We start from the raw sequence: 14209 nt of genomic DNA on the forward strand, positions 1-14209 counted from the left end.
GTTATGATAATTTCTAAATAATAGTTTTATTTCTGCTCCTCCAAAAGCACTTTAAAGGTCTAGCGCTGTGAGTTTCATAAAAAAAGCGCAGGAAGCCCCGCCGCGGCGCAAAACGGACCAATCACGTGGCAGCTCTGCAACGGCTCCCCAGCAGCGGTGGAACGTTGATTCGATTGTGACGTCGCAGTTAGAATTGTCCTCGATTCTTTGCTAAATCACTTGCAGTTAGTTGCTCGTTTTGGTCTTTCTAACTTTGCTCGTGTTGCTGTCTAAGATAGTCCGTCGTTTAAAATGTTGTTTACCGTGCTTGGAGTAAATTGCTTTAGTTCTGAGAGAAAGGAGAAAAGTCAACAACATCGACTCAGGTGAAGATGGAGAAGTGGAGAACAGTGATGTTCCTCCTGTGAGGAGTCCTGATGGTAAATCAGCTGTCACTTTTTCTGGAGAAACAGCTCATCAGTTCAGTTTTATAAAGTCTGTAACGTTCATAGAAATTGCAGCTTAAAGTTACAGAATCAGAAAATGTAAAATTCACAAAATATTAATGAAGTGACACGATAACCTAGAAGTTTACCAAGCAGCTAATATTCACATGACTCAAGCACCAAGACATGCTTTTAACAGTTAAACCGACACTTAAACACCACTTAAACTCACAATGCTCAAACTAATTGAAAGCAAATGAATAAACGTTGAAGTAAGAATGTGTCTGGTGTGAATGCTGGCCAAAAGTAAACGTCATCATTTAGATTGCACTTAAATGCAGTAATATGAGTATTTATTAATACTGCTGTGTGTATGTCATTATCCTCTTTAGGTCAGACTTCTGAACATATCAGCAGTGACCCTGCAGTCCTCTCTCTGCTGATGAACCACTGACCGGTCACCCTGAGGAGGATGAAGAGCGGATAGACCAGTCGCTGGTCCAAGATCTCAACGGTGTCGTGCGTGCGAATGTGATGTTGACCCGCTCTGGATTGTCCCTGAATTGGTTGTGGACGCCCCGACTTCAGAGGAGCCTATCGCTAGTGACCCTGAAGTCAGCATTCCCCTGAAGCCGGAGGGTCGGCGGAGGACACTGTGGCCCCTCAGTCCAGCCAGCTGGAGGACGAGGCAACAGCTTTGGGTCAGTTTCTACCATAAACACACGTTAAACACGAGTACAAATATCCCATGTAGTATCTCAAACAATATATGAATCGCATTTCAGAACAGCTCTTATTTTTCTTGAAACAGCCACTATTTCCTGCGCGAAAAAGGGCTTTGAGCTGAACGATGGAGGCTTTGGATGCGGCCATGGAGAGATTGGCACGGATGATCAGGTTGAAAAATGATTTCAAATATATCTGCTTTGTAAGTGACTTTATTTGTGAAACGGTCTAACCATCACATGATCGTCTTTGTTCTAGGAGGATTATTCTGAAGCCCTTCCGTCAGAGCTGCAGGATCAGCCCTCGGAGGACGAGGACACTGAGACTAATTCAGAGGTTCCTGAAGTCCCCGTCCCTCCTGACGACCCTCCAGAGGCTCTCAACGCTGTCCTCTCAGGCCTTTCCCAGAGATGGAGGAACCGCTGTGTGAAGGGGGTCCTCGCTCTGGCTATGATCCTCGGCGTCTTCTGCAGCATTTATCTGGGTCCCATGGCCCTGATGACGATCGTGCTGTGCGTTCAGATCAAGAGCTTCACTGAGATGATGACAATCGGTTACCTCTGGCACCACCTCCCATGGTTCAGCACGTTAAGCTGGTACATCCTGATGTACTTGGGCTGTTTCCTCTCTGGAGAAACTCTCTCGGATAACTTCTTCAGTCTGGTGCAGAAGGAGGAGCCTATGCGCCTGCTCGGCCAATCCCAAGGCTTCATTCCCTTAGCCCTGTACCTCGCTGGGTTCTGCGTGTTTGCTCTGAGTCTGCTGAAGAGACGCGCGTCTCCTGAAGCTCTACATGCTCGGCTGGACTCTAATGATTTTGGCGACTTCTCTCAATTAGTCATTAAGTAAGCTATTTGTGGCATGATCTGGTTCATAGTGCCCGTATCTTGCTTTATTTATAAAGGCTTACGAGTTTGGTTTCTTTTTTGGTCGCACCCCTCTCTTCAAGTCGTCTTTTAAGAAGACATGGGAGTGCAGTATATTTTATCTACTCGGCTGTGTTAAAATGACAGCACTTTTAATTTAATTGTTTAATTGTTAATTGTTCTATTTAAGTTTCATTTCAAATGTTTATGCCATGTGAGAGCAATGTCTTGTGCAGGAAATAAAGTGCAAAATAAAAATGCAAAAAAAAACTTGGTTCAGTGCAATTCAATCAAATCAAATATACATATTAAGTATACATTTGTTGTGTGCTTCACATTTTTTGTGTGTGTACGTTAAAACGTGTCGAAGTAAATAACATGCTTATTTTTAAATTTAAAAACATCACAATAATCACACCACTCTCAGTCCATCTGTTAACATCTTGAGAATACAAAAGCAGTTTTTCTGTAAGAAGCAAAGACATATTTTGGATGTTTTTATTTGATTTCATCTAGAATATGAGTCCATAATCCATAATAACGCTTCCTCCAGGAAGAAAAAATCAGTTGTCTCTCACATTAAAATCTGCACATTTGTTTGTTTTGGTTAGTAAATCTTTTTTTTTTTTTACTGCCCTCACAAAAAGAAATATTTTTAAGTTTGTTGATATCTCTTTTTAAACTCTAGGAAGTACACTCAAAAAAAACTAAACAGTGCTGTTGTTGGTTCAACGAATGTAAATAAATTCAAATGATGTAATGCACTTAAGTTTATGCTTAAAAAAAAAGACATTTCTTCAGACAAAATTCTAAAAGTTATTTTGAATTGACACAATTCACTTATGTTAAATGAACAAAATAAAGTTGTGTTGCTTCTGCAGTACCGCAGTTATGGATCAGGTATGTTCTCTAAACTCATCACTTTAATTCTTCAACATTTCTTTTTCTTTATTCAGTTATAATCCACTCAGCTTCATGTTATGAAACCATAACTCCAAAGATAATATAAATGAATGATTTTTTTACTCTGAAAAGCATCTAAAGCCTGACATGTATTGGAGTTTAAATGCAAAGCACTTTATAAGTCACCTTAGTCAAAAGAAGGTGCATTTAGAGAGCATTGCATCTGAATTCTTCAAAAAAATTGGGATTTATGCATCTACAATTAGAACAAATATTGCAATTGTGAATAAGCAAACTGCTAATAATGGCTTTTAATAAGAAAACGGAAAGCAAAGATTTTGACCAATAATTTTGTTGAACATTTGTGAAAGGTACGTTCTTGAATGCATTAAGTGTATTTACAGTGTTTGTTTTACTTAATAATAGTCAGAGAAAACAGTGAGGCAGTTTACAGATGATGTACAAATGTTAAAAATGTGTACAATTTAACAGTGCACTTACTGAATAAAGTAATGCAAACCAGAAAAAGTGATTTTTATTTTGGTTGAATGTTATATAATTAAGTTGAACTTCATTGAGTTAATAGTTTAAAAATTAAAACAAGATTGTTAATCTGATTCAACTAAACAAAATTGAATTACCTTTATATAAAAAAGTTAAGTTTACTGAAATAAATAATGTTACTTAAACTCTACAGCACATAGTTGCGTGGAACCTGTTGACGTAAAGTTAATTAAATCCAACATCTCATTGTTTTGAGTGTATATTATGGATTATGGACTCATATTCTAGCTGAAATCAAGTACAAATATCCAAATGATGTCTTTGCTTCTTACTTTTTATGTACTTGTGAGAAAATTACGCACAATTTCATTTGGATAACTCAGTCTTTGTGGTGCTCTATCATCTAACTTATGTTTTGATTATCATTGTAAATCCAACTCAGCCATTTGTTGCCCACATTCAAGTGTTAAAAATGCATTAAGCTAAAAAAAAATGTTTTTGATGGTATGTATGTTTAAATATTCTAACAAAATATATAAAATATTAAAGGTTACTCTACCCCAAAATAAAAAATAAAAAAGTCTTTAATAACCCCCATGTTGTTCTAAAGCAGTAAAGCTTTGCTCGACTCTGGTCTTCAGAACACAATTTAAGATATTTCAGATTTAAAAAACCGGCATGTTTTGGTGCCAAATTGTCAGATTACATACAAAAAGTCTCGTAGCTTCATAACATTACTGTTGAAGCACGGATGGCAGATGAACTATTCTGACGATCTCTCTCATAATTTTCTACACCTTGAAGCTTTTAGCACGCAGAATTATAATTATAACACTGCAAAAACGATAAAGAGCTTGAATGGTCGTGTCTGGTGTTTAATAAGACGCTTGTATTAATTCACAGCACAAAATACACGACGACGTTAGACCGTTTTTACTTGTAAACAGCTTAAATTTCCGTGAAATAATAGCAAAGTATTTATTGACCAAACAGACAGCATGTTATGATAATTTCCTAAATAATAGTTTTATTTCTGCTCCGTCAAAACGCACTTTAAAGGATTAGCGCTGTGAGTTTCGCGGCGCAGAAGCCCCGCCGCGGCGCAAAACGGACCAATCACGTGGCAGCTCTGCAACGGCTCCCAGCAGCGGTGGAACGTTGATTCGATTGTGACGTCGCAGTTAGAATTGTCCCTCGATTCTTTGCTAAATCACTTGCAGTTAGTTGCTCGTTTTGGTCTTTCTAACTTTGCTCGTGTTGCTGTCTAAGATAGTCCGTCGTTTAAAATGTTGTTTACCGTGCTTGGAGTAATTGCTTTAGTTCTGAGAGAAAGGAGAAAAGTCAACAACATCGACTCAGGTGAAGATGGAGAAGTGGAGAACAGTGATGTTCCTCCTGTGAGGAGTCCTGATGGTAAATCAGCTGTCACTTTTTCTGGAGAAACAGCTCATCAGTTCAGTTTTATAAAGTCTGTAACGTTCATAGAAATTGCAGCTTAAAGTTACAGAATCAGAAAATGTAAAATTCACAAAATATTAATGAAGTGACACGATAACCTAGAAGTTTACCAAGCAGCTAATATTCACATGACTCAAGCACCAAGACATGCTTTTAACAGTTAAACCGACACTTAAACACCACTTAAACTCACAATGCTCAAACTAATTGAAAGCAAATGAATAAACGTTGAAGTAAGAATGTGTCTGGTGTGAATGCTGGCCAAAGTAAACGTCATCATTTAGATTGCACTTAAATGCAGTAATATGAGTATTTATTAATACTGCTGTGTGTATGTCATTATCCTCTTTAGGTCAGACTTCTGAACATATCAGCAGTGACCCTGCAGTCCTCTCCTCTGCTGATGAACCACTGACCGGTCACCCTGAGGAGGATGAAGAGCGGATAGACCAGTCGCTGGTCCAAGATCTCAACGGTGTCGTGCGCGAATGTGATGTTGACCCGCTCTGGATTGTCCCTGAATTGGTTGTGGACGTCCCGACTTCAGAGGAGCCTATCGCTAGTGACCCTGAAGTCAGCATTCCCGAAGCCGGAGGGTCCTGGCGGAGGACACTGTGGCCCCTCAGTCCAGCCAGCTGGAGGACGAGGCAACAGCTTTGAGTCAGTTTCTACCATAAACACACGTTCGACACGAGAACAAATATCCCATGTAGTATCTCAAACAATATATGAATCGCATTTCAGAACAGCTCTTATTTTTCTTGAAACAGCCACTATTTCCTGCGGCGAAAAGGGCTTTGAGCTGAACGATGGAGGCTTTGGATGCGGCCATGGAGAGATTGGCACGGATGATCAGGTTGAAATGAATTTTCCCTCTAAAAATGATTTCAATTATATCTGCTTTGTAAGTGACTTTATTTGTGAAACGGTCTAACCATCATATGATCGTCTTTGTTCTAGGAGGATTATTCTGAAGCCCTTCCGTCAGAGCTGCAGGATCAGCCCTCGGAGGGACGAGGACACTGAGACTAATTCAGAGGTTCCTGAAGTCCCCGTCCCTCCTGACGACCCTCCAGAGGCTCTCAACGCTGTCCTCTCAGGCCTTTCCCAGAGATGGAGGAACCGCTGTGTGAAGGGGGTCCTCGCTCTGGCTATGATCCTCGGCGTCTTCTGCAGCATTTATCTGGGTCCCATGGCCCTGATGACGATCGTGCTGTGCGTTCAGATCAAGAGCTTCACTGAGATGATGACAATCGGTTACCTCTGGCACCACCTCCCATGGTTCAGCACGTTAAGCTGGTACATCCTGATGTACTTGGGCTGTTTCCTCTCTGGAGAAACTCTCTCGGATAACTTCTTCAGTCTGGTGCAGAAGGAGGAGCCTATCGCCTGCTCGGCCAATCCCAAGGCTTCATTCCCTTAGCCCTGTACCTCGCTGGGTTCTGCGTGTTTGCTCTGAGTCTTCTGAAGAGGCGCCGTCTCCTGAAGCTCTACATGCTCGGCTGGACTCTAATGATTTTGGCGACTCTCTCTCAATTAGTCATTCGTAACCTATTTGACGGCATGATCTGGTTTATAGTGCCCGTATCTTGCTTTATTTATAAAGGCTTACGAGTTTGGTTTCTTTTGGTCGCACCCCTCTCTTCAAGTCGTCTTTTAAGAAGACATGGGAGTGCAGTATATTTTATCTACTCGGCTGTGTTTAAATGACACCACTTTTAATTTAATTGTTAGTTGTTCTATTTAAGTTTCATTTCAAATGTTTATGCCATGTGAGAGCAATGTCTTGTGCATGAAATAAAGTGCAAAATAAAATGCAAAAAAACTTGGTTCAGTGCAATTCAATCAAATCAAATATACATATTAAGTATACATTTGTTGTGTGCTTCACATTTTTTGCGTGTGTATGTTAAAACGTGTCGAAGTGAATAACATGCTTTTTTTTATTCAAAGTTCATGACCCTATTCCATCTAAAGTACTAAAAGATTTGCTTCCAGAAGTCATAGATCCTATTTTGACCATTATTAATTAATCATCGTCATTAGGATATTTTCCCAAAATCTTCAAACTGGCTGTAGTTAAGCCTCTTATTAAGAAACCACATCTTGATCCCAAAGACTTAGTAAATTACAGACCAATCTCTAATCTCCCTTTTCTGTCAGAAATACTAGAAAAGGTAGTATCCTCACAACTGTATTCCTTTCTAGAAAAAAATGGTGTCTGCGAAGATTTCCAATCAGGTTTTAGACCGTACCATAGTACTGAGACTGTTCTCATTAGAGTTACTAATGACCTGCTTCTATCATCAGATCACGGTTTTATCTTGTTATTAGTGCTATTAGATCTTAGTGCAGCATTCGATACTATCGATCACACCATTCTCTTGGATAGACTAGAAAACTATGTTGGCATTAGAGGAAGCGCCTTAGCATGGTTTAAATCATATCTATCTGACTGCTATCAGTTTGTAGCACTAAATGAGGAGGTATCATATCGCTCACAAGTGAAATATGGAGTTCCTCAAGGCTCAGTGCTAGAACCTTTACTTTTCAACCTGTACATGTTACCTCTTGGAGACATTATCAGGAGACATGGTGTTAAGCTTTCACTGCTATGCTGATGATACTCAGCTCTATATTTCAGCGCAGCCTGGTGATACACACCAAACTGAGAATCTAACAGAATGCATAGTTGATATAAAAAACTGGATGATGAGTAACTTCTTAATGCTAAATTCTGAAAAAACAGAGGTGCTAATAATTGGACCTAAAAACCCCACATATAATAATCCAGAACACAGTCTATCACTTGATGGCTGCTCTGTTAATTCTTCATTATCAGTTAGGAACCTAGGTGTTCTGTTTGACAGCAATCTTTCCTTCGAAAACCATGTTCTAGCATCTGTAAAACTGTGTTTTTCCATCTTAAAAATATATCTAAATTACGACCTATGCTTTCAACGTCTAATGCAGAAATATTAATTAATGCGTTTATGACCTCGAGGTTAGATTATTGTAAAGGTTTACTGGGTGGTTGTTCTGCACGCTTGATAAACAAACTTCAGCTGGTTCAAAACGCAGCAGCCAGAGTCCTTACTAGAACTAGGAAGTATGATCATATTAGCCCGGTTCTGTCAACACTGCACTGGCTCCTATCAAACATCAGATAGATTTTAAAATCTTATTAATTACCTATAAAGCCCTGAATGGTTTAGCTCCTCAATACTTGAGTGAGCTCTTATCACATTATAGTCCTGCCCGTCCGCTGCATTCTCAAAACTCTGCCCATTTGATAATACCTGATGAATATTAGATGTTAAATATTCAAGGTTCGTTAAAAATTGTAGAAACTTGGTGGTGTGTCTGATTAAAACACTGTAAGCAGCGCCAGTCCTTTGCTTTCTTTTATTCCATTGATGAGAAGAATCAAATCTTTAGCAATCAGCATAACGATGCAGTCAACAGAGTCACATAGTGTAGGACTACCACGATGAACATGATGAATAACAGGATAGACAGGATGGAAAGGATGCTTTTTGGTCATTAACACATCCTAAGGAAAGGATTCAAGGACATGGTTGGGTGCCCATTCAAACACCCACACCTCACCAAGGCAAAAAGGGGACAAAGGAAGGAAGTGAGGTCTATTTATAGACCTCAACCAGGGGAATATGGGTAATGTAAGTGTGCCATATATGGAGTTGATCTTAAAGGTGAATTACTAGGGTTTGTGGAGGTGTTGTTCAAAGAAAATTGAAATTAGGAAAAAGGTAAACTAGTCAAATTCACAACAATACCTAGAATATCAAAAATCAACTGCGGGCGGCAGATCATTTTCCTATCTAGCACGTAAACTCTGGAACAAGCTCCCTAACTCTGTTTGGGAAGCAGACACACTCTGCCAGTTTAAATCTAGACTAAAGACACATCTTTTTAACTTAGCCTACACGTAACACACCAACACACTTTTATTATTCAAATCCGTTAAAAGATTTTTAAGCTGCATTAATTAGATCAGCTGGAACCGGGAACACTACTCCTAAAACACGATGTACTTGTGACATCGTAAAAAGAATGGCATCTACGCTAATATTAGTCCCTGTCTTTTTCATATGCGCCTCTGGCTTGCTTTGTTAGAGACATAACTTCTAGTGATTATAGAATTGGAATTGATTACAAGAGACCGTCTCTGTATTTAATAACAAGTGTTCACTCTAAGTCATTATACATCCCTGTCATTGTATTCTTCTACATATACTGTACAATTGCTTGATGCAACCTGTGTTGTTAAAGCGCTATATAAATAAAAATGATTGATTGAAATGATTGAATATTGATGCATGGTACATTAGCGACTTTACAGAGATTAATCACAATTAAGCCCGATTTCTTTACTTGTCATTCAGGCAGACTAATGATGAGACCAGATCTCGTGGAAATTAACTAGAACTAAGTCTATTTGTTTATTTGGCTATTGCATCTGATATTTCTAATATGTGTACCAGTAGACACACACACACACACACACACATGTATACACACACATGTACACACAGACACACGCATACACACACACACACACACGCACACACACACACACACACAAACACACACACACACACACACACACACACAAACATAAGATTATATACCCATTAGAATGTTAATAATTATTTGCACCTAAATAAAAGGGATCATGAAATTTGCATGTTATTGCTTATTTGAACACATCTGTAACAGTGTTGTGAAATACAGTTCAACACGGGTTTCCTAGTGTATTTCTCTTTTAGAGCCCAATGAAGCAGTTTCAGCCGGATACACAAGCGTCTCCAGCGAGAATAGCCAGCTCCCGCCTTCTTTTGTTTGCTCAAACATTTAGTGGGTGCAACTTCCCACACACTGTGTATGTAGACAGAATTGGCAAGGTGGTGTAACCATAGCACATAAAGAATATCTCTTTGGTTTTAAGTTTTTAGAACTATGAACCTGAAATCACAACATATGACCACTTTAGAATAAAATAACTATTCAGCTACAGCTCTGGAAAATTTCAAACTGATGTGGTTTTATTGTGCCAACCACTTTAATAGCCCCACAGTTTGAACATTAACACAGCACAGTGCATACAGGTGAATGAAAACCTAAATAATGCTTGATTAGAATGTGTTGTACTGTGCTGGAGCTGTGTATTTATCTAATGTATAACGTGAGTAAACAGCACACAAACTCTTCATGACTTTCTTTCTTCCTTTGTTAACCACCCCCCCAGGTACCCCTGCTGGACAAAGCAGTATCTTGGACTCCAGCATGTGGATCATTGTATAGCTTCCACTACACTTAGTTATCCACAGAACTACCTCAAAAAAATTAAACACTGCTATTACTTCTCAGAGGAAATATACATAAATTTTCATTTGGACAACTCAGTCTTTGTAATTGTTGATCGACTCGACATCTAGCACTTATGTTTTGATTATCATTGTAAATCCAACTCAGCCATTGTTGCCCCATTCAAATTCTTAAATACATTAAGCAAAAAAATGTTTTTCATGGTATATATGTTTAAATATTCCTAACAAAATATATAAAATATTAAAGAGGTTACTCTACCCCAAAATAAAAAAATATCTTTAATAACTTCATGCATTCTAAAGCAGTAAAGCTTTGCTCGACTCTGGTCTTCCAGACACAATTTAAAGATATTTCAGATTAAAAACGGGATGTTTGGTGCCAAAATTGTCAGATTACCTTCAAAATCACGTAACCCCATAACATTACTGTTGGAAGTGCGGATGGCAGATGAACTATTCTGGCGATCTCTCATAATTTTCTACACCTTGTGAAGCTTTTGTACGCGGAATTATAATTATAGCACTGCAAGCGATAAAGAGCTTGAATGGTCATTATCACAATTGTTTAATAAGGCGCTTGTATTAATTCGGCACAAAATACCGCGGCGGCGTTGGAGCCGTTTTACTTGTAAACAGCTTAAATTTCCGTGAAATAATAGCAAAGTATTTATTGACCAAACAGACAGCGTATTGTAATTTCCTAAATAATAGTTTTATTTCATATCGTCCAAAAGCACTTTGAGTCTAGCGCTGTGAGTTTACGGCGCGAAGCCCCGCCCGCGGTATAAAGGCGGACCAATCACGTGGCAGCTCTGCAGCGGCTCCCCAGCAGCGGTGGAGCGTTGATTCGATTGTAGCGTCGCGGTTAGTTGTCACCGATTCTTTGCTAAATCATACCCAGTTAGTTGCTCGTTTTTGGTCTTTCTTAGCACATAAGTATTTGCTGTCTAAGATAGTCAAATGCGTTAAAATGTTGTTTACCGTGCTTGGAGTAATTGCTTTAGTTCTGAGAGAAAGGAGAAAAAGTCAACAACATGCTCGACTCAGGTGAAGATGAAGTAAGAACAGTGATGTTCCTCCTGCTTGAAGTCCTGATGTGGCTCCTTTGCTCCTTTTTCTGGAGAAACAGCTCATCCAGTTTCAGTTTTATAAAGTCTGTAACGTTCATAGAAATTGCGGCAAAGTTACAGAATCAGAAAATGTAAAATTCACCAAAATATTAATGAAGTGACACGATAACCTAGAAGTTTACCAAACAGCTAATATTCACATGACTCAAGCACCAGACATGCTTTTACAACAGTTAAACCGACACTTAAACACCACTTAAACTCTAATGCTCCGGCAATTGAAAGCAAATGAATAAGCATTGAAGTAAGGGTGTGTCTGGTGCGAATGCTGGCCAAAGTAAGCGTCATCATTTAGATTGCACTTAAATGCAGTAATATGAGTATTTATTAATGCTATAATAATATCATTATCCTCTTTGGTGGACTTCTGAACATATCAGCAGTGACCCTGCAGTCCTCTCCTCTGCTGATGAACCACTGACGGTCACCTGAGGAGGATGGGGCGGATAGACCAGTCGCTGGTCAAGATCTCAACGGTGTAAATGCCTTGAGATGTAGTGATATTGACCAGCTCTGGTTGTCCCTGGGTGGTTGTGGGCGTCCCGACTTCAGAGGAGCCTATCGGCTAGTGACCCTGAAGTCAGCATTCCCAGCCAGTCAGCGGAGAGACACTGTAGCCCCTCAGTCCAGCCAGCTGGAGAGACGAGGCAACAGCTTGAAGTCAGTTTCTACATAAGCGTTGGTTCAGTACAAATATCCCGCTGGCCTCTCAAACGTATATGAATCGCATTTCAGAACAGCTCTTATTTCTTGGAAACAGCCACTATTTCCTGCGGCGAAAGGGCTTTGAGCTGAGCGATGGAGGCTTTGGATGCGCCATGGAGATTAGCGCGGGATGATCAGGTTGAATGGTTTCGATATATCTGCTGCTGTAAGTGACTTTTATTTTGCCAAGCGGTCTAACCATCACCATGATGGGTCTTTGTTCAGGAGGATTATTCCAGAGCCTTCGTCAGGCTGCCGGGATCGACCCTGGAGAGCTGAGGGACACTGAGACTAATTCAGAGGTTCCTGAGTCCCGTCCCTCCTGACGTGCCTCAGGGCTCTCTGGCGCTGTCCTCTCGGGCCTTTCCCCAGAGATGGAGAACCGCTGTGTGAAGGGGGGGTCCTACTCTGGCTATGATCTCGGCGTCTTCTGCAGCATTTATCTGAGTCCCATGGCCCTGATGGCGATCGATGCTGTGCGTTCCGGATCAAGGCTTCACTGAGATGATGACAATCGAGTTTACCTCTGGCACCACCTCCCGTAGTTCAGCACGTTAAGCTGGTACATCCTGATGTACTTGGGCTCTTTCCTCTGGAAAACTCTCGGATAACTTCTTCAGTCTGGTGCAGAAGGAGGAGCCTATCACGTGCTCGGCCAATCCCAGGCTTCATTCCATAGCCTGGCCTCGCTGGGTTCTGCGTGTTTGCTCTGGGTCTACTGAAGGGCGCGTCTCCTGAAGCTCATGCTCGGCTGGACTCTAGCCAGTTTTATGACTCTCTCTCAATTAGTCATTACCGTAAAGCTATTTGTGGCATGATCCCCAGTTCATAGTGCCGTATCTTTACTTTATTTATAAGCTTTCAGAGTTTGGTTTCTTTTTGGTCGCACCCCTCTCTTCGTCGTCTTAGAAGACATGGGAGTGCAGTATATTTTATCTACTCGGCTGTGTTAAAATGACCAGCGCTTTTAATTTAATTGTTTAATTGTGGTATTCTATTTAGTTTCATTTCAAATGTTGCTGCACCATGTAGGAAGCAATGTCTTGTGCAGGAAATAAAGTGCAAAATAAAATAAAAAAAAAACTTGGATTCAGTACGAATTCAATCAAATCAAATATACATATGATATACATTTGTTGTGTGCTTCCCACATTTTTGTGTGTGTCACGTTAAAGCGTGTGATAAATAACATGTATTTTTAAGATTTAAACATCACAATAATCACACCACTCTCAGTCCATCTGTTAACATCTCCAGAATACAAGCAGTTTTTCTGTAAAAGCAAAGAGACATATTTTGGATGTTTTTATTTGATTTCATCTAGAATATGAGTCCATAATCCATAATAACGCTTCCCTCCAGGAAGAAAAAATCAGTTGTCTCTCACATTCCGGAAATCTGCACATTTGTTTGTTTGGTTAGTACGTCTTTTTTTTTTTACTGCCCTCACAAAGAAATATTTTTTAAGTTTGTTATTCTCTCTTTTAAACTCTCTAAAGGGAAGTACACTCAAAAAAACTAAACAGTGCTGTGTTAGTTCCAGCAGATATAAATAAATTCAAATGATGTAATGCACTTAGAAGTTTTATAACTTAAAAAGACATTTCTTCAGACAAAATTCTAAAAGTTATTTTGAATTGACACAATTCACTTATATTAAATGAACAAAACAAAGTTGTGTTGCTTCTGCAATTACCGCAGTTATGGATCGGAGTATATTCTCTAAACTCATCACTTTAATTCTTCAACATTTCTTTTCTTTATTCAATTATAATCCACTCCAGCTTCATGTTATGAAACCGCAACTCAAAGATAATATAAATGAATGATTTTTTACTCTGAAAAGCATCTAAAGCCAGCATGTATTGGAGTTTAAATGCAAAGCATACCTGCAGTCACCTTGAGTCAAGAAAGGTGCATTTAGAGAGCATTGCATCTGAATTCTTCAAAAGAATTGGGATTTATGCATCTACAATTAAGACAAATATTGCAATTGTAAATAAGCAAACTGCTAATAATGGCTTTTTAATAAGAAATGGAAGAAACAAGATTTTGAAATAATAATTTTGTTGAACATTTGTGAAAATGCGTTCTTGAATGCAGTAAATTGTATTTACAGTCATTTGTTTTACTTAATAGTC

Source organism: Puntigrus tetrazona, chromosome 3 (assembly GCF_018831695.1).
Source record: "Puntigrus tetrazona isolate hp1 chromosome 3, ASM1883169v1, whole genome shotgun sequence".
In the NCBI taxonomy this organism is placed as follows: domain Eukaryota; kingdom Metazoa; phylum Chordata; class Actinopteri; order Cypriniformes; family Cyprinidae; genus Puntigrus; species Puntigrus tetrazona.